This window comes from Panthera onca, chromosome D3 (assembly GCF_046562875.1).
Source record: "Panthera onca isolate mPanOnc1 chromosome D3, mPanOnc1 haplotype 2, whole genome shotgun sequence".
NCBI lineage: Eukaryota > Metazoa > Chordata > Mammalia > Carnivora > Felidae > Panthera > Panthera onca.
Window position 1 is genome coordinate 64,399,376 of NC_138350.1, and position 21,863 is coordinate 64,421,238.

The 21,863-nt window shown below is 45.5% G+C and overlaps 1 protein-coding gene across 3 annotated transcripts in view; it reads left to right on the top strand.

Annotated features, from left to right (window-relative positions):
- SETBP1 (SET binding protein 1) overlaps nucleotides 1-21,863 on the top strand; it is a 376,077-nt gene that overhangs the window by 158,584 nt on the left and 195,630 nt on the right. The gene's annotated exons all lie outside the window — the stretch shown is intronic.

A 21,863-nucleotide genomic window follows, 5' to 3' on the forward strand; every position in this document is an offset into this window, starting at 1 on the left:
CCAACCCCATTAATTACTCCTACTCTAAGTCTCATTGTTTGCTCCTTTGGAAAACACACATACACACATACCCAGGCAGACCCCACCCCCCTAACACCTTAATAACATAATGCCTGGAGCTGACAGTTGTTGTGGCATGCAGGAGCCACGCACAGACAGATGTGACGAAGATGAACTGATCCCATTTTTAAGAGAATGAAATAAGCTCTTTAAAACTAATAATCAGGCTCTCTCTCAGGCTGATACACACTCAACTGTCGGTTTGAAGGATGAGACCCTGATGTGACTTCCCAGCAATGAATGATTTTCTTAATATCTTAAAAAAAAACCCAGCCTTATTTTTGCTTCTTTCCAAAGAATTAAGTATTACAGAGTAGACAGATGAGAGACCTGGGAAGGACTTCTGGGGAGCCTGGAATACTCATCTGGCAGCATCTTCAGGCATGCGAATGAGCCACAGCAATTGTGCTCCAGAAGTGGGAAGCCAGGGTAAAGAGGCTACCAGCAAGGTGGGAGACATTCCACTCACCCAGCAAATCTAATCCCCTCTCTCCTCAGGGGATGGGCAGGCTGCTGTGCAGATATGGAAGGAGGAGATTGATTCAGATACCTGGCTAACCTGGCACTGCCACTGTGGCACTGCCTATCAGCCTACACTGGCTTTTTGAGCACCTACCAGCTCTCAGCTACTGTTATCGGTGATACAGAGAATGTGGGGGGTGGTCCTGCCCGTAAGCATCATCCATTCTCATGGGAGCCCAGCCCTAAGTTTCCAAAATGAGTCTCCACCACTAGAAATGACACCAAGGCTGAGGCAAATGTGCAGTATCATGGCCAGGCTGTCTGAGGCCATAGCAAGGGGTTGAGGACCAAAGTGGAGCATCCAGATTAGTGGAGATGCGAGATAAAAGTAGATATGATGAGCATTCTTTGCCCATATGGCTTTTAAGGTACCTGTAAACACTTACTAAATGAACAGATGGAGGAATGAAGGAGGGGCTCAGACTTGACATTTTGCTAGATACCCAGGAATGGCATAGAAGATTGTGTTGAAGCGTCCTTAGGAAGAACAGGTGAAGAACAATCATGATAACATGTGACTATTAGTACACTATGAGAAGGTCTCTGGCCATTTGAGGGCAAATTATCCTCTGGATCCATATTGTTATTTATTAATGGATTTAGTGTTTATTTTTCCTCAGAGAAGGAGACCTGGGCTGATAGTGGAATTCTGCCCATGGATTTCCATGATTCAGGAATATAGCACTCTGACACCTGTGCACTACTATCTAGAAGGCTTTTCACCTCTATTGTCTCATTACTCCATAGGACAAGGTCCATATGGCAGGTATATAATTTCCATTTTTACAGATGCAGACCCTGAGTCACAGACATGAACTGACCCATCCAAGGTCTTGCAGCCAATGAGCAGTAAGTCTTTTGGCTCAAATTCCAGTGTGTTACTGCTTCTCAGCAGCACGGGCACCCTTGCTAGACCAGCAGTGACATGGTACTCCACCAAGAGGGATTCATGCTTTATAGCACTCCTCTCTTTCAGAAGGATTCTGCTAAGCCAAGCATGGCCCACCTTTGACTCTCTTCATGCAGTGGGCTGAGGGAATTGATCAATGCCTGCTCTCCTCAAATGTGGGCTGTTTCATATTCCCCAGGATGCATCCTGTTCCCCAGGATTCATTCTTATTGTAATGACATTTTACATCTTAAAATATACTTCTTTGTCTCAGGCCAGGCTTCACCAGCTGGAGTAAGGGAATTGTCTTTGGCTCTCCTGGACAGTGTCCAGGCATCTGGAGTAATGGGAGGGAGTTGGGAATGAAGAAATAGACCAACTCTCACATTCCCAGTTCCCAGACCTGCCAAGAGATTTTGTAAAATTGTAAAAAGTATTTTAGAACATAAAATGCATCTAGTTCAGTGGAACTCAATCCTGGCAGTACATTTAGAATCACCTGGAGAGCTTTATAAAATGCCAATGCTGGGGCCTCACCAGGCCGAGGGACTTAGTTCCAGTTGGTCTGTATAGAACCTGAGCATCAAATGCTTTTTAAACAGATGATATGTAGCCAGGGTTTAGATAGTTTTAGTTTATTCCCTTGTGTTAGTTATCAATTATTGTATAAAAATTACCCCAATATTTAATAGCTTAAAACAATAAAAATTTATTACCTCTCAGATTTTCTGTGGGTCAAGACTCTAGAAGCAGCCTAGCCACATCATTCCAGCTCAGTTTCATGAGGTTGCTGTCAAGAAAGATGTTGGCCATGACCGTAGTCATCTGATGGCTTGATGGGGCTGTTGGATCCCTTTCCAAGGCTCATTTACATGCTTGGCAAGCTAGCACTGGCTCTTGGCAGGAGGCCTCAGTTCTTCACCATGTGGACTCTCCATTGAGCTGCTTGAGTGTCCTCACAACATGGCAGCTGGCTTTTCTTAGAGTAAGTGATTCAAGGAGGAAGACACAATACCTTCTATGGCCTAGCCTTGGCAGTCACACACCTCGCTTCTGCTACAGTCTGTTCATTAAGAATGAGTCATTAAAACCAGCCCACCCTGAAGGAAAGTGGGATTAGGTTTCATCTTTTGAAAGGAAGAGTATCAAAGAATTCACGGGTGTATTTTAAAACCACCCATGGCCAAAGTGAGGTAACTACGTTCAGTGCCAGAGCTACAAGTCTCTTGACTGCTAGTCCATGGCCCCCCTCCACTAGTCTTATAATTAATTGGTTGATTCTAAATAAGGAAATTCCCATAAAATATTTAAGATTCCATCCATTACCTCCTTCCTGTGAACAGGCTGGTTCTTTAAAATATCAGTATCCAGAGAAAGGTCTCTCACTCATCAGGCATGCGACCATCCCATCCCTTGTGAGATTCACTCCCACTTGCTGCCTCTTTTCACCCATTAGAGTCCTCTGGAGGATCGGATTACCTTGCCAGTGGAAATATATGAGCTCCCTGTGTGATATACCATAACTGCAACAGCACATCATATAATTTTCCCCGAAGGCTTGTTGCAGCCTATGTCGACTCATTTGTATTTATGACAGCTCGGGCGTGATTTAGTGCGACCTCACTTTGATAAAAGCCATTTAAAGCTCATAAATATGGGTGACACGCTGCCTCCCTGGCCGGGGTTTTTAAGGAGAGACTGAGATTTGCATTGCCATTCAACTTTCATTGTTCAGAAAAAAGAAAAGGAAAGAAAAGAGCAAGGGAGTGGGAGAAAGGAAAGGAAAGAAAGAGAGGGACAGAAAGACAGAGGGAGGGATGAAGAACGTTGCAGGTCGCCACCTGGACTGTGGAAATCAGGCTCCCTGCACTTGGAGCTCACTCATCCCTGTTCTTTCCCTGGGAGGGCTGGGGTATGAAGGGCACCAGCTCAGAGGGAGGGCCTGATGAAGCACACAAGAGTGAATAGGTCACCAGACTTTATGAGCCATTTACTTCCTCTTTTAAAAGCATTGTTAAATCACAACCAAATTACAGTAAATTGTCGATTTTTATTGGAACAGGAAAGCCCTATAGCTTCACTCCTCACAACACTGCTCTCTGGGGACAGGTTTACTACCAGGTGGAGCAGGTGACTACCTCAGTCATAGGATCTGAAGGGCACCAGCATGGGGCCCTCCCCTAACAATATCTCACAGTCACCCTCAGGGTGCCTGAAATATCATTTAAGAGCCAACTTTTTGATTGGGAAGACTGCACAGACTATGAATTCCCAAAAGGAAGTTGTCTTCAGTTTACCAAGTTATCACATGGATTGTGGAGGTTAGGCCTCCAATGGTGAGGATGCCTTCTGGGTAGCAGAGACAGGATGGGTAGAGAAAGAAGCTGGAAGGAAAGACCACAAGATAAACATTTTCCCATTCTATGAGTGTGCTTTGGTCTGGCTGCCCTGCTCATCTGTTGTCCTCATTTCCCATCTGAATCAGGGAACCAGTATAGATAGGGTAGGCCCTGATCTCTCATGTGGATTCCCATTGGCTGTTTATTCAAAACCACCTGAAGATGCTTAAGTCATCAGCCATGACCTTTGAGCTGGTAGGGACCCTGGAGGCCTCCTAGGGCAGCCCCTTCATTCTATACATGAGGACCCAGGGTCCACCAACTGATTTACCAAGGAGACTGACAGCAGCCAGGTCACTCAGGCCAGAGCTGTTTCCAAACGCAAGGGAGCCCTGGTGAGCCCACCCTTCATTCGCTGGTTCACTTCTCTTATTCAGAAGTGGTATATTTGTATCAGGAATTTGAGAAGGAGAGAGGTAGGAGAGCATCTCACTAGGCAGTCACATGATGTGAGAAATGGAAGGAGCTTCTGATAACATTTTGTCCAGAGGCTTCACACAATGGGGGGAGATGGGGTGGGGGTGGGGGACAGGACAGATTCATCCCACAGACATCTTTTTTGATCCAAATATTTGGGTCAAATTTTGACCAAAATTGGCCAACATTTGAAAGTAAGGACATTTCTCACGTGCACATACATGCATATCCACACATAGCACATCAATGTGAGAATTTGGGCTTCTGGTGTAAAGCAGTCCGGGCTTTGGTACTCGGGTTCACTCCTTGCTCCTCAGATGACCCACTACACTCACATGACTTGTTTGAATTTGTAGCCTCTCCCATTTTACACATGGGAAAACTGAGTCTCATCCATGAAGGCACAAACGAAGTTAGTGGCAGAGCAGGGACCAGAGCAGAATTCTCCTGATACCCATTTTTCAAGATCCTGCTTGAAAACCCTACCTACTGGAGCCAGCCACAGTCCTCAGCATCCACACATTTCTATGGCATGTGTCTCTCCTTGGTACTTTGCCAAAGGTCACATATCTCTGCTGCCAGAGGGCAAGCCTTTCAAAGGTATTCTCGGGACAAGGAGGAGGATTGATTGTTTATCCATCATGGTGCTTCATGTGAGTCTGGGCACACAGTGGGACTTCAGAAATGAGCAGCAAGTTTGTACATGGAGAGGCTCAGTGCATCCTCATTGACGGTCATTCATAAATTCAGGAACAATTCATCTTCACAAGCACCTCCATTAGAGTGTCCCCATAGCAGACAGAGATAGGATGTTATTTTCCACAAATGAAGTCTCCATTTTGGCCCTGCTGACCTCCCAAGTCCACAAACACTTTTCATCTTTGATCCAGATTCTTCTGTATTCTCTTTCCAAAGGTTCAATTTTCACTCCTTTTTTTTCCCTACGTGTGTGTGCGATTCTATTCTTTGACTTATAATACACTTATTTGTGATAAGGGAATTTCTCACTGAAATAAATGAGTTGTTAATTAAAGCTTTTTGATGTAGTACAGAAAGAGAGTATATTTGATATCAGCAGTTATGTGCTGTTTGATTTATAGTTTGTCTAAGTTCTGTCAGGAACATCAGCCTCCCCCATCCAAATATAGTTCTCTCCCTCTCTTTGGTGGATTTGTCCTTCCCCTTACTCTCTCTGTGTCCCTCTCCTTCCCTCTCTCTTTCTCTCTCTCACACGCACACACACACACACACGTACACACACACACACACACACACGCATACGCACACGCACACACTGAAAACTGCTAAGCTGCTGCTGCATTGCTGTGACTTCAGTTAGAGGGACACATTTTCTGCTTCTTACTTTCTCACACGGTGGCCTCTGCTTCTGGCAGCCATGAGATGTGTGGAACCTCAGTCTGTGTGGGAGAGGGTAAACTGACAGAAGTTTTCCTAATTGCTCAAGTGTGCACAGTTAATAAGTCCAGAACTGAGATTTGAAGCCAGGTAGATCTGTTCCACTCATCACACAGCAAGGGGAGAGAAACCATGGGCTTTGTCCTGTAGGCTCTTATCATCCAGCTGGAAGGGTAGGTAAAAATATGACTCAGTTAACCAACTCAACAAGGCACAGACACTGAGTATTTCCATAAGGCTGCTCAGTAATGGGAGTTTAGATGTTCAGAAGGGGCAGTTGCTGAAGGGTCTTGATGGCGAGGGAAGCCTTACAAGGCACATGGAAACTCCCAGAACCAGACAATCAGGATGGTTATGTGGAGGGCTAAGGTTGTCAGAAGGGCTGATGGATATGGCCTAGGAAAAGTTTGCTTTCTACCAAGTTTGCTTTTCATAACAGTCACAGTTATGCGTAGGGCCAGGAAGGAGGTTGGCATTGTGGGAAGAAGAGTCTTGATATGAATCTGTGATGGATAAGATCTGATCACGTGAGGGAGAGTTTTCTCTGACTGGTAGAAAAGAGTTATACCTGGCTGTTTTCTTTTACTATAGGGCAATTGCCAGAAAGTTCAGCTGTAGTGATTAGAAAAGAGACAAATACCCCATTCTCTTTAAAACCCAGAACTGAGGACGTTTGATTGAGTGTGGTTATTGTGCTACATGGTGCTGCTTCTAACTGTGTTGGTTTTCCCACCCACAGTTAAATAGCCTCTCTGGACCATGGTTTTTCAGAGGCCTGGGACACCTCCAGGAGTCTCAGGCAGCCATCCAACCTCTTTTACTCTCCTCATTACCCTTGGCCCCTCAGAGCTGCCTGATTGCAGTCATTTACACACACAGAACTTTCCAAGAAGCAGGAGGCTTCACACTTCATCTCATTAACCTACATGGGCACCCGTGAGCTGAATTCCCATTCAAGGCCCCAAGATGTTCTGATGTTCTTCAGCAGATAGGCTCTGGTCTCTGGGTGATTAATTCCCCTGTTAGTTTGCACAGTGCGCTGAATATGGAGGAGGAAGACTGTAGCTGGGGGTCTCCAGGACCATAGGCCCCCTTAGGAATGGCCCATTTCACACACCCAGCACTGTGTGGACCTCTGGGGACCTTCCCCGCGGCAGCTGGCTCATTGCTCCCTCTTAGGCTCGTTCCAGGCAAGGCCAGCCCCCCAGCCGCTGCTTTCTCATTTATCTATATTCACCAGGGAACCCAGCTCTAATTAATTACCATCTACCCTCTACATTCAAGAGGGAAGCCGGCTTGGGGGAGGGTGGGGGGATACATGTAGAAATTCAATCAAGATCTTCAGCTAGCACAGCCTGTTGTTGGCAGCAATACTTCTTCCCAGGCTAAATGAGAAGACAGCATCTAGCTTTGTTCAAAGCTGCATCTGAATTTGGCTTTCCTTGTGTCCCAGTGCCTAGCAGAGGGATCTCCTGGAGGTGCCTGAGAGCATGAGCCTCTCTGAGCCTCCTCCTAGAAACTCAGGGGCAGGTTCAGGATTTACAGAAAGAGTCTTGCCTGTGACCCGGGGAGAGCTTAACTGTTAGTTCGCTGCAGTGTCTTTTGAGATGGATCAGGGAGTGAGTACAGTGATTCTCAACCCTACCTGTGCTTCCCAGTGGTTTGTGGAATTCAGATGCCCAGTCCTATTCCTTCATATTCTAAAATACAATGTTCCCATTGCATCTTTTTAATGATTGAGATATAATTCATATACTTTAAAATTCACCCTTTTATTTTTATTTTTTTAGATTTATTTATTTTTGAAAGAGAGAGAGAGTACAAGGGAGGGGCAGAGAGAGAAGGAGAGACAGAGAATCCTAAGCAGGTTCCACACTGTCAGCGCAGAGCCTGACACAGGGCTCAAACTTATAAACCATGAGATCATGACCTGAGCCGAAATCAAGAGTCAGACGCTTAACCAACTGAGCCAACCAGGCGCCCCAAATTCACACTTTTAAAGTGAACAGTTCAGTGATTTTTTCAGTATATTACAGAGTTGTGCAACCATCACCATTATCAAATCCCAAAATATTTTCGTCACTCCCAAAAAGAAATTCATACCCATTAGCAGTCACTCTCTACCCACTAACCATCACCACCAGACGTAGCACTAGAGATGATTTTCTGTCCCTATGGACTTACCTATTCCAAACATTTCTTATAAATGGAATATAATATGTGCCCCACCTCATTCTGAACCTTGTGAATGGAAATATGTGAGCATTATCTGTAAAAAAAGAAAAAAAAAACAAACAAAAAACCTCAGATGATGAGGCACAGCCAGGGTTGAGGACCCTGGCCAAGAAATGGTTAAGTGCCCTGACCAAGAACACCCCACTGGCTCTAATAGTAACTGCTTTGGAAATGGTTGTTGAATGACCAAGCCCCCACATTCTAGAGGAATCTCTCACAAACCGGTGTGATTAGGATGTCTTTCCCCAAAGTCACTGGTTAGTCCTAACTTCTGCAGTTAACAGTTCCATCATTACTGCTTGGAAATCTCAGCCGGAATCCACTCTCATCTCTACTTACCCAAATCAATAAGTTGAATAGGTCTCAATGACTGTTACCATCTCCCCAACTTGTGTAGAACTTTCCTTCCTGGGGCTGTGGCTGGGAGCTCATGAGAGGTGCTGTCCTTTCCAGAGAACTCTATAACAGGGTAGTCCTGGTCACTCAGAAGAACTTAACTGAAATGGCCATCCTAGGTTCTCATGAATGCCTCAGAAGAAAGCTAGATGGATATTACACAGAGGAGATGAGACACAGCCTATAACAGATACCAAGTTGGCAGCACTGTGGGGAGGGAAGTTAAGAACAGACGTGAGGGGCCCCTGGGTGGCTCAGTCAGTTAAGCATCTGACTTCAGCTCAGGTCATGATCTCGCGGTCTGTGAGTTTGAACCCTGTGTTGGGCTCTGTGCTGACAGCTCAGAGCCTGGAGCCTGAGCTCAGATTCTGTGTCTTCCTCTCTCTCTGACCCTCCCCTGTTCATGCTCTGTCTCTCTCTGTCTCAAAAATAAATAAATGTTAAAAAAAATAAAAGAAAAGAACAGACGTGACACCACCCTGGTTACAACCCAGTTAGGGTCCCAGTCTAGATGATGTTTGTGGGGACTATTGAGCAATCTGAGTCCTGCTTCCCTACTTCCAAGTCCTGTTTTCCAAAGGAGTCTGCCGTAGCCAGAGGCCACTCAGGCCACTCCTGTTTGCATAGTGCCTTACTCAGTTCCGTTATGGTGCCTGTATGGTCATTTATCACTCAGCATCTGCACGCTCAGCTCTGTGCCTTCTGGGATGACAGCACTGAGCTAAGTAGTCCAGGGTTACCCTCTCAGTGGGTACACAGGGCCATTGGCTAAAAGTCCAAATTTGGCCTGTAGTTGTGTGACAAAGTGGGAGTGATTTACTGCAAACCCATCTCCAGTGCTGGGAACATAAAGCAGAGCCCTTCTAGCAGTGGCACAGAGAGAGATCCATGCAGTGCTTTGTTCAGCAGATTCTTGTTGACTTCCTACAGTGTGCCAGGCAAAGTTGGGATAAAGCAGTGACTAAAACAAGACCAGTCTCTGCACTTTGGGGGTTTACAGTGAAGGAGGATGGGATAGGGGGTGGGAGAAGATAGATAATAAACCAGTTAACGTGCATAATAAAATGTCAGAGATAAATGCACAAAGAAAGATAACAGGCCCAGAGGATGGAGAGTGACAGAGGAAAGAAGGAGGTGCTGATGCAGAGAGACGAGCCAGAGAAGGCTTCTGATACACATCATGACCTGCATGAAGTTAGAGGGATAGCAGGCAGGCATTCGAGGAAAGAGAATTCTAAGAATAGCAAAGAATGAGCACTAAAGCCTCAGTCCTCAACCATGGCTCAACATGATCACTCTGGCAACTCTAAAATATTCTCTAGAGTCCTACCTTACCCTGGAGAGATTAAATTAAAATCTCTAACGTGTGTGTGTATGTGTGTGTAAAATGCACCAGGTGATTCTGTAGTACAATTGGAATTGTGAACCACTGTATAAAAGGAGTGCCAGAAGCCATTGTGGCTTAGAGCTGAGTGAGCCAACAGTGTAGGGGTTGGAGGTTTAGTGTGAAGAGGTAGGCAGAGCTCAGCCAGTTCGTGAGGAGCCTTGAGGCCACGGTAAGGATTGTAGGTGTTATCACAAACAATGGAAAGCCACCAGACAGTGTTGGAGCAGAGGGAACAGTGAACATCACCCCTGCTCTTGGCAGATCAGCATACGTGGGACAAGTGTTCTCTGTATGGCGTTCTCACCAAAGGCTGGGAAGTAGCACACAGAGAAGCTGGCTTTGCTCACAGAGACTGTACCCACAGTTAATCCACGTTTGGTTATATGTCTAGAAAAGACATGTATTACCCACATTATAGGCTAGTAGTCTCAAAACTAGAAGGCCTCTGAACTCACCACATTCTAATTTTTCCCCTGGCACATAAGATGAAGAAGATAAATACATCTCTAGGTGCACGAACAAGGAGGGCCTCCAACTGTCTCATTTCTTCCTGAAGAGGTGGTTTAAAAAATGCAAATACAATGAAACAAGATGAGAAGAGTTGCAGATTACATTTCTGACAATGCGTAATCTCTGCTTGTTTGAGCATTGTCATTAGGAAGCCTTCTGATTATCCTGGCAGCTCTGGTTCCTAACTCCCCACGGACAGAAAGAGACATGAAGAGAATTACATTTCTCCAAGGATGGGGCCAAAGGTCGTTCTGTGCATTGGACAGCTGGCTCCAGTCATATTGAAGCACCGTGGCCTCAAGTGTTGCTCACAGAATAGCTGATGGCCCTGTTGTCACTTTCTTTACGCTCACTATCTATTACAAATTAAGCTGAAATTGTGGATTCTCAAAAATCAGGGAAGAAAATCTCCACCTGCTCTCCCCAGTCTCCTGCATTCATTGAGGCCTCTGCAGTTTGTAAAGGCCCCATGGATGCAGCACACTGTGACCTGATTGGTTGGCTATGCCAGAGCCACCCTGATCTGCTGTTGGGCGGGGAGATTGGCATGGGGCCCATGTGTCCCTGTTGGCAACATATTAGTAAAATACCTCTGAGCATTTTAAGTAGAGCTTTGTCCCCTTGCAACACCAGTGCCAAAAAGACAGCCACCCCTGTGTCCCCATGCCCCCATTCCCCAGCCATTGTTCTCTTCTCAGATACCGCAATTCAACTAAAATGGCACTGAACTGGGAGTCAGAGAGCTGGTTTTTAAGCCTGGGCCTATCACAAGCTAGCATTGTGGTGTTGAGCAGGTGATTAACCTTTTAGAGCTTCAACTCACTAATCTGTAAAATGAGAGGATTCTATTTGAATCTCCCGATGGCATGAATCTGGGATGGTTTGCCTATCTGGCGAGGCACTGAAGTGTGAGTGGGCAAAGAGGTGAGGAGGGTGCGGTAGTGCCTTGGTTCTGCCTGTTACACAGCTGCAGGACCTCAGCTACGGCCTCTCTGGAGTGGGGCTGAGCCAGCCATGCAGAAGGCCACAGAGAAGAGTGCACAGGCTCGGAGGCAGAGAGAGTGGAATTGAGAGGGAAGTCAGCCCTCAGTTCAGCCACTTTCCGAGGTGTGGTCTTGGGCAAATGACTTAACCTCAGATTCCTTATCTTCAGTATGGGATAACTGATGCCTCCTCAGGAAAGTTGTTGAGAAACAAATGAGATTTGTATGGAGCACCCAGAACACACGAGAGCCTATCACAGAAAGGTTGACTGTTACCATCGGTCACCTATTCTGTACTGGGTAATTATTGATTACTCATCCTTTTGAAGAATGAGGTTATCTTCCCACAGTGATGAAGAACTCAGCAATAGAAAGATCCATTCTCCTAGTATTTGGGTCTCTTGTAAACGTTTCCAAATTGCCTTGGATCTTCCCACTTAGCGTTCCCCTCCCAAACTTGATCATTCTTGGTGTGAAGGACCCCACAATAGTGTACATAAGTTGGATCTGGAGTGTTCCTTTATTCCCCAAAACTGTGGCATTAACTCAAGACATACCATGGAATTTGTATCCTGGGCACCCATTGCGATCTTTAAAAATGCATGAAACTCCCAAAGACTTTTCTCCATGCTGGGAGATTAGAGTCTGCCCTAACTCAAGGGGCCAGTCCCATCCAGCATTACTGTGCAAATGGTCATATGTGCAAACCATTAATTAGAACCATTAATTCCTTGTATCCCCAACGGAAGTGAGGAGCCCTCAGATTCTCTAGGAAAAACTTTTTTTTGTGAAAAAGCAGCTTCTTGCCCTGTTCTCCTCACTTTGTCCACTCCCCCTCCCCACCAACCCTAGGTCTTTTCCTCTCTTCTGCCCCTTGAGAATGGTGCTCAAGTTTAGGTGGAAATAGAGGCAGTCAGTCTCACTGACCAGGTCAAAATGAAACACATGTTTATGCAACACTCACTGTGTCTTTCATTCAGCCTTCAGCAGGCATTTGCTACAGGTCTCTGTCCAAGGACTGTACTTGGTCTGGAGGCAGATGCAAAGTCTGAAGGTCCAACTCTGACTTCATGGAGCTCCCCAGTCTCCTGTCAAAGATTCAGGAACTGTTCCACCCAAGCAGGTGTGGAGGGGTGTCCTGGAGTGTACCACACAATAGATGCCCTTGGGAACTTCAATCTGGATGATGGAGCAGGACTCATATACTCATCCTCTATAAATACTCAAAGGAATTATGTCCCCTGTCAACCCAGGAGCTATCAGGACAACGCATGCTACGTGTCACATGAGTGGTACAGAGAACGTGGTAGAAGACTTTAGGGTAAGGGGTTCTGGAAAAGCTTCTTGAAGGAGTTGAGTCTCCATTTGGATCTTAATGATGTTCATAATCTGGACTACCAGAGAGAAGTGGATATCAAGCTTTACTCAGGCAGAATTTATAGAGGGAAGGGTGGGTCTGGGATTTCGCTGTTTTTAGGGAGATGTGGCTCAGGAAGTTACTGGAGCTGACATGTGGCAAGAAATACATAAACTATGAAAGGCCCAGAACATCTTGAATCCTTAGCTGTTCCCACTTTGCCTCTTTAGCAGTTGCATTCTTTCTTCTGTTGGCATCTGTGTCTCCTTCCCAGCTGTGCATCACTTGGGGCAAACCTCCTTTGTCTCATCCTCTCTCCTGGCCCCTTCCCTCTTCCCAGTCTCATTCCTTCCCTCCACACACACATGCAAGTGCCTGCCAGGCATGTTATGTGTTCCTTGTTCTGGGCCTCAGTGTTCTTTCCTATAAAGTGACAGAGTTTAAGAATTTTTTAGGAGTGTAACTAATGCTGAATGAGCTCTGCTTGTCCTCGGTCCACCCCTGGGTCCACCTGCTCCCCCAGGCCTCTGGACTGGGAATGCCAGCCTTCCCCAAGGCTGCAGAGCCTCACATAGGCGAGGCTGCACTTGCTGCCCCTGGTTCTACTCAGGGTACCCACCCTCCTTCAGACTGCCAGGGGCTGCCTGCCCCGTGGCCCAGGCTCATGGCCTGCCATGCCCTCCCAGGTGCAGGCAGCTCTGGGAAGCAGGCAGGAGCCATGGCTTTGATCACACACACAATAACCTCAGCACTGAGGCATCCATGCTAATCACTTTTGATTACAAATGGATTAAACAGGACAGCAGCTGCACAGAGCTGCTTTGATTCAGGCCTGCTCAATAATGAGATGCATAGGCACAGGCTAGGAGGCTGTAGCCACGGGTCCTGCCCAACCCCCATTCCGCATCCTTCAGGGACACCTCTGGGCAGGGGGCACTGTTCACAGACACAGGGGAAACAAAGGCAATTCCACTAGCCTCAGCGGTGCCCTCAGCTTCATTCAAGCTATCCTTGTAGCCTCCCTGCAAGGCTGTGCTCCTTGCCACTTGTTCAGCCATGTTCCTCACCTGCAGGAAGCCCAGCCTGTTCCCTCTGCATTCCCACCGGGCAAGGTATGGGACCACAGGTTACACAGCTGCCGCTCTACTGAGAAGAATCCCAAGTCCAATTCAGGAACAGCCAGATCCACAAAGGGTCCAGTGACTCCTCCCCTGCCCCTAAGTATGTCCCTTATGTGGCCACTGGTTTATCGGGCACCAGCACAACCCTCAGATAGAGACCCATAACAAGTGTCTGCTGAGAGCTGAATGAAAAACAGAGTATCGTTTCTACTATCGTAAATAATGATGTCCTCGGTAGTACCCTTCACATGTAGAACAGGAAGGACGGAGGTTGACATTCATAGCCCCCCATCCCATTTTATTTTCCCACAAATCCTGTGAGCTGGCCAGGAGTTTTTGGACCTCTTTCAGAAATAAGGAAGCGAAATTTCAGACAGCTAAAATTCAGACCTTTTCTCGGGTGCCTTCGTGTACCCGTTCTGGATCTTTGGGGACAGCCCAGGCTCTGTCATTTTGCCACGTAATCATCTACCAGCTCCTCTTTCCCCTCACTGGAGAATGTCCTGGGTATATCTAGTTTCTGATCATGGCCCCATGACAGCAGTGACCGCCTGTGTGTCTATTTTTGTATACAGATTGAACCACTCTGGGGTTGGTGGGGTATGAGCAGCTGCTTTGGCTAAATTACGAGGCTCCAGGGAGGGAAGGGAGATAAGAGGGATTCGGCACCGAAGCCAAAAGTTCTCAGGGCTATAAGATGCACTAATAAATTTGACCTTGGGGCATTTCATGTTTGGCCAAAAGAGTTTGAAATAGGAATGGGGAATCCCCGGTTTCTAATAAAAGCTTCCAGAGAAGAGGCAGCATTTCTAACCACCTCTCACCCACCCTTGCCCTCAGCCCAGGAAGGCACAGTGTCAGTCTCATGCTGAGGTGTCTACTTAAAACCTGGCCACAGCAGAGCCACGGCCAAATCCCTCCACAGTGCCCACAACCCTCTCATGTGAGAGAATTTTGGAGGATCATAGTCTTGAGGGCAGGGAAGGGAGAAGAAGGGGTTCAAAGTCTAATGCCAGCTATCCCGTCTGTTGATGTGGCACAGGATACTCTCCCCATTCTCCCACTTGAGTGGCACAAGTTTAGCCTCACCATGCCTCTGAAAGATCTAAGGAAGAGGGAGGCAACTCATCTTTATGAAGCATTGCCTTCCTGTGCTCCTGACAGGCATTTATTTCATCATCTAAACATCCCTGGGAGGTGGCTCATGTTACCACTTTTTATGGGTAAGAAAACAGAGGCTCAGGAGTAAGCTGCATGGAAGAATTAATAGCTGAACTTGACCCTGGCTGACCATCAGGCATGTGTTACTTTGCAGCAGTCATTGCCTCATCTACATTCCCACTTCACAGATGAGTAACTCAGCTCTAGGGATGATGTGTGACTGGAACAAGCTCCTAGCGCTAAGTAATGCCAGGCTTCGGCTTCGAATTCAGGAGTCTTATCTCAGTCTTTCTTTTCACATTATAGATTGTAGGGGCCATTCTGATTTGCAAGCCATTTTCCTGCTTTAGGCCTTTGAGTCTGATGTTCTGTCTCCCTAAAGTGCCATCTTAACAGGTGTCTGTTTAGCAATGTCTGCTCATCCTTCAGGGCTCAGCTTATAGTTGCCTCCTCAGGAAAGCCTTCCTTGACTAGCTCCATCTTCTAAATCAGGTCTCCATTAATTCTCTTGTCATACCCATGCTTTTCTCTCATATTTCTTTTTCCTTGAACGTATCATGACTCTAAATTACATTTATTTTTGTTGTTCAGCAGTAGTGCTGCCTTCCCCAGTTAGACTCTCAAGTTCCGTGAAGGCAGGGACTTTATCTTATTTGTTCATTACAGTATCTGTAGAACGCAGTGTATTTAGCATTCACATGGGCTCAATAAGACAAAATTAAAATTTAGACATGAGTAGAATGAGCAGACAAGAAGTCTACTGGTCTGAACAAATTCACACCTAACAAAATTAAGACATGAAATAAGTCCAGGTTCAACACTGCCTTGTCTGTTCAGCTGCTATAACAAAATATCATAAACTAGGTGGTTTATAAACAACACAGATTTATTTCTCATAATCCTGGAGGCTGAAAAGCCCAAGGTCAAGGCACTGGCTAGCTCAGTGTCTGGTGACAGTCTGCTACCTGGTTTATAGATGGCTGTCTTCTTACTGTGTCCTCTCGTGGAGGAAGGGTTGAGGGAGTATTCTGGGGTCTCTTTGATAAGGGCACTCATCCCGTGCATGACGGCTGCACCCTTATGGCCTAATCACCTTCCAAAGGCCCATCTTCAAATACTGTCCCATTGTGGGTTAGGAATTAGCATATGAATTTTGGTGCACACGAGTATTCAGTCCTTAGCAAGTAGATTTACTGCATTTATCTAGGATTTCCTCAGGTACATCTGGAGTTCTGCATAGTGGAGATTTCTCAACATGGCCTACACGTGGATAAACCCCAAAGTGCTCTCAAATCTCCTTGCCCAGGACACCCTCAGCATACTTAGTGTTGCAGGACCAGCTGCACATTAGCCCACAAATCCACCGTGTGCCTCCTGTTCTGCATTGAAGCTCTCAGTTCCCAGCCACACCAAGATGTTCCTGGGCTACTGAACACACCTACACCATCACCCACACCATGCATTCCAGTCTTCATGAATGATAGCTCCATTCTTCCAACTTCTTAGGCCAAAACCCTTGGCATCATCCTTTACTTGTGTCTTTCCCTCTCACCCCATGGCTAACCCATCAGCAAATACTATCGGCTGTTCTCCACACAGCAATCTACTGTGGCCTAAACCTCGAGACTAATATTTAATGGCTTTATGTGACATGGTCTGACTCCACACTAACCTCTAGCCACTGTCCCCCTGGCTTACTCTGCTCTAGCTGTACTGGTCTCCTTGCTGTTCCACCAACACAGTGAGCACACTCTCATGTCCGTAGCTGTGCCCATCATGTTTCATCTGTTTGGAATTCTCCCGAATACCCCATGGCTTACTTTCTTACTTAATTTGGGTCTCTACTCAAATATCCTCTGGTCAGAGAAAACTTCTCTGACCAGCTTATTTAAAGCAGTACATCCCTAGTCTTTCATTCCCCATCCCCTTTCTTTTTTTTAGTTTTGTCTTTTATTACAATCAGCAGGTTACATCATTATTAATATTCTTATTGTTATCATTTTACCGTATTGTCTGCCTCAGTGAAAACAAGGACTTGTTTTATATTGTCATTATTATATCCTCAGTTCCTAGAAAAATAAATATTTATTGCCTGAAATCATTAGATGAGTTTTGGCACCCTTCACATTTACTCCATTTGTTAGCCTGGTTTACTGCACACTGAGATTTGCACAGAGGACATATTAACTCCTGAGCTTATTGGAATGTGCCATGCCATACCAGTTGCCTGGCCTGAGGTCCAGTCCAGCTGCCAGTGGTCTTTAGTAGATGGGTTCATGGGCACACCAGCAGTGTGCTGGATGGAGCCAGATTATGGTAGCATGAGTCAGCTAGGCACATCTATTCCCAACTCTGCAATCAGCATCTTCAACTTGGTAGCTTGAAACAGCAGGAGTGCTTATGGGAATTAATTGCCAAATGCCTTACAATGGGGCTTTGCTACCCTGCCTCCAAGAGTCAGGTATTAAGGCACTAGTATTAAAGGTACTAGTTAGCACAAGACTAGTAACAATTTCTCTTCCCACTGATACAGTGTGCTAGGATCTGAAAGCCAGTAAGAGAGAGGCATTTATAAGCTACATAGTGATGGGGCACCTGGGTGGCTCAGTGAGTTAAGCGTCCGACTTCAGCTGAGGTCATGATCTCATGGTCCATGGGTTCGAGCCCCATGTCGGGCTCTGTGCTGACAGCTCAGAGCCTGGAGCCTGCCTCAGATTCTGTGTCTCCCTCTCTTTTTGCCCCTCCCCCACTCACTCTCTGTCTCTCTCACTCTCAAAAATAAATAAACATAAAAAAAAGAAAAACTAATATAAGCTACCTGGTGATGACATTGGGAACCATATACAGAGAAGACGAATTGAAAGCACTGGGATATCCCACCTGGAGATGTACAGATCTGATACCTGTAACCGAAAGTACCAAGGGAGGCCTGTGGCAGGAGGACTAAGCTTAACATAGTCTGTGCACATGGGCAGAGCTGGAGAATGCATAGGGGAAGAGAGGAGTCTAAAATCCTTTGGGTTTGGTGTATGGCTCTAACTTGAGATACGGGGTCTGCAGTGGGTTGATTAGTCCATCTGTTTCCTCATCTGTAAAATGGGGTTCCCATTCCCTATTTAACAGGAAGATCATGATGGTTTAAAAAAGCAAGCAGTTAGTTTCTGTTCTCAGGACTCAGGGGATGAGTTTCAGTGAGGCACATTTCAACTGCATAAGGGTAGAACTTGCTAACGACTACTGCTGTGGCCCTAAAATAGCAAGTGCCACTTCCTCCAAAGTGTTCAAGCCGGGTGTCCATCTGTCAGAGAAGTTAGAGAAAGGGATTCCTGCATTGGAGGGAGGCTGATCTGGATAATCACCCCCCAAGATCCCTTCCACACTAAGTCTTCTACAGCCAAGAACATGTCCCTGGGCAAGTCACTGACCGATTTTTTTGCCTCATTTCCTCCATCTGTCAAACAAGCAGGATAGTTTCTGCCCCTTTCTGTTTTGTGCTTCTGTCGGGATGATTAAGTGAGATCATCATTTGAAATTTTTTAGGTCTAGGGAATAAAGGTATTTTGTCATCTCCTACTTCCTTCTTGTTATAATAGAAACACTTTATATCTTGAAATAGGATAACATTCCCTATGACTTGGCTATGAAGAATCTCCACCATTTCTCATCTAGTCAATTATAGAGTGAATAATTAAAAGACAGCACTATTGTCAAACTCTTAAATTCTTTGTGGAAATAAGCTGTGTGTCTCAGAATTGAGATTATTGTTAATATTGCATGAGGTCAAGGAAAGCCGTAGGGTGACTGGAGAGATCAGGCCCTGCTGTTGACATGACATGCCTCTCCCATAGCTACAGCAAAGGTGAGCAGCTGGGCACAGCTAGCTGTGGCCTCCCTGCCCTCTTGCCCCTCTTCTAGCCCAGAGTCAGGCTTGCTTCACATAGCCATGTAGCAATGGGTCCTTTGCCCCCCAAATTATGGGCCTCTCTCATCTCTGTTCTTAACTACAATTCCTTAGATATGGAATTTGTTTTTACCAAAAGACATGGAGGCTCTGATTTTTCTTCTCTGGTTAGAAGTGAAACACAGCAGACAGTTATCCTGAGAATAGTTACACGGTGAGTGAGAGATGGAGGGCATGGATTATTCTGAAGACAAACTTAGGTTTCACTAACTCCTCAGTTGTGCCAAGGGCCCTGCTTCTCCTTATCATCCTACCACTCCATCATTTTCTATGATATCCCACCCCTGAGTACCTTTAGTAATAGTTTGTATGAAGCCTGATAATGCCCAGGTGAGTGGTGGGGCTATGCATAGCCTTTCCCAGATTCACAGGCTGTCTGATCATGAGGTGATCTTGCAGAGTTCCTCACGTCAGAGGTGGGGAACTACCTAAGAGCCAGGTAGAGATGTTACTTGTGAGAGGTCACACTACCAATGAATTGCCAAATATGGCCGCAAAAGTGAACATCACCAGTCCCTGTGGTGGGCCCTTTGTATTTGTGCTATAAATAAATGGCTTGGGCATATGATTACTAAAGGGGTCTCAGACTTAGTTAGCAGCTACATCCAGTCCTGCTGATGTAGCATCTGTGTTGTTCATTCATTTTGTTCAGTCTCAGTGGGCAGTATATAGAGAGGCATCTCCAACTGAGCCAGCCAGAAATCATGGGCAAGTGTGTCCAAAAATGGGTGGACTGTGAGTCAGGCATACAGGAGATTTCAGGGAGAACAATTAAAGGACACTTTATTTGGAGAAGAGGTCCAGGGAGATATAATCAACATTTGACTGAGCCATTTTGATAAATAGGGAACCTCCATTTTTGAGATGCTCCTGTGAGATGATCTTGTTCTTTAGAGTGAAATCATAAGAGACCATTTTTTTTTAGCAAACTCTAGTCAAGTAAGGACTGCATGAAACACAAAACAGGTATATGCACACCCCAGCAAACAGCTGAATCAACTGTTTCCAGAAATCCTGTATAAAATATAAGAGGGACAGATTTTTAACACAGTACCCAGGTGTGTGTGTATATGTCAAGGAACCATGCATCCTTCAAAGTTGTCATGCTAGAGTCTAGTCCTATTTTCTGAAGGTGTTTTACTCCCTTAATATATTGGGGGACATCTTTACAAGCTGTGGTAGACCCTGTAGAATATCTTCAATGGTGAAGAACCACTCTGGAAACAGCCAGATGTCTTGGTCCTCAGAGAACTCCCATCCCAGGGAGTGGCAGGACCAAGCGAGTACTCAGCACTTTTGCAAGGCCTGTAACACTAATGCAAAAGCAGGGCCATTTGTGAAAGAGATTGCACACTGGTTGTGCAGTTTTCAAACAGCAATTCAAAGAGATTTTCATTTCAACCGAAAGCAAAGCATATAAACAAGCAAGTTCTACTTGGTTAATTAAATAAAATGAATAAGCAAATAACCAGATCTTACTTGCTTAAAAATACTTAACTAATCTTTCTGATGAAAACTGCAAGCAGAGGTATTTGGTAAACAAAGGCTGTCTTTCAAATTTTAGTTTGTGAAGGCTGTTTCTTGCAAATGAGAAGAACTCCAGTTTCATATCTCTTATCTTTGATAAAGATGGTTGTCTGTCTCTCCTGAAGATTGTACCTACTGCTGTCCATTTTCATCACTCCGTCAGGTGCAAAACTGTCTTTACTACTTATTCCTCCTAGTCCTCATCCTATGTTGAATTCAAGGAGGACATAAACCATGTTTCATGCCTGTTGTAACAGATGGAGTACTTGGGATTTCCCATTTTTGTGTGTTATCTAAAGTGCCCACTTTTATGGCCATAATGATATTATTCTTTCTTGGGATGCAACTACCCACTTCCCATTATTGGTTACCTTTTATTTATTTTTTTAAATAAATGCCTTCCTCATTGTGTCTTAGTTAGCATCTCTAAAAGACAGAGATCTTTTCTAACTGGGATGAGATGACCTGTGACAGCATTTAGATTGCCTGCCAGCCCCACACATATGGAGTAGTTAAGAATGGACATAGGCCATGGTTTCAGGTGGAATTGAGCATATTCTCTGGATCTGTCAATTGCTGTCTTGCAACTTTGAATAAATAATTTCCTGTAGCTAAGTTTCTGCTTTCTCATTTGTAGGATGGGTGTACTCATGGTACTGCTTCACGAGGTTCTTGAGAAAATGTAATGATATGAGCTGATCCCTGGAAAGCATCTAGTAGTTCGTGGGGACTCCCAGCATCTGTGACATGCCTGGAACCTAGCATGCCCTGATTAGCTGGGAAGGAAAAAGGAATGGAGGAGAGAAAGGTGGGAGGTGGGGAGAGAGTATAAACTTGGTTAGGAAGTTTATGGCCATGTAAGTGTACAGTGCAGACTTTAGTGAGTCCTTGGTCAGCTAGAGTTTATGAACAAAGTTCCTTGGAAAAAAGTTATCTTGAGTTCAGAGAAATTTGATAAGATCAAGAGAGTAGGGCATTACCTTAGATACATGCACTGTGAGGCCACCTGGGGCTGATGAGAAGCCTGGCTCCTACCTGCATGACAAGTCATTTGGGGCACAGCTGGCAGTGATAAAAATGTCCCTGGAGCCAGGACTGACTCCCTGGCACCGTAGGAAGGGAGAAAGCACCAATCCATTTAGGAATGACTGAGGGGGTCATGGATGGCTTAGACAGAGGTCTGGACTTGTGATTCAGAGTCATGGTCACATCCTAGTTCTGTCACTTTTTGCCTCCATAACCCTGAGTTATTCAACCAGTTGGAGCCTCAGATTGCTCAACTATAAATTGTTGAAAATAATACTGCCCTGCATTGGTAATGTGAGCATGAAGAGGGATAATGAAGTTAAAGCATCTACCTGGTACAATGACAAGCAAAAGGTGGGTCCTGAAAAATAAACTGTTTTTCATATTATAATTTCCAAGAGTTTAGGGTAGGCTTCCTGGAGGAGATCCTTCTATTTTACCTGAGGCTTAGAAAAGCTATGCCTGCTGGCATCTGCAAGGTCCAGCTTGACTTTAT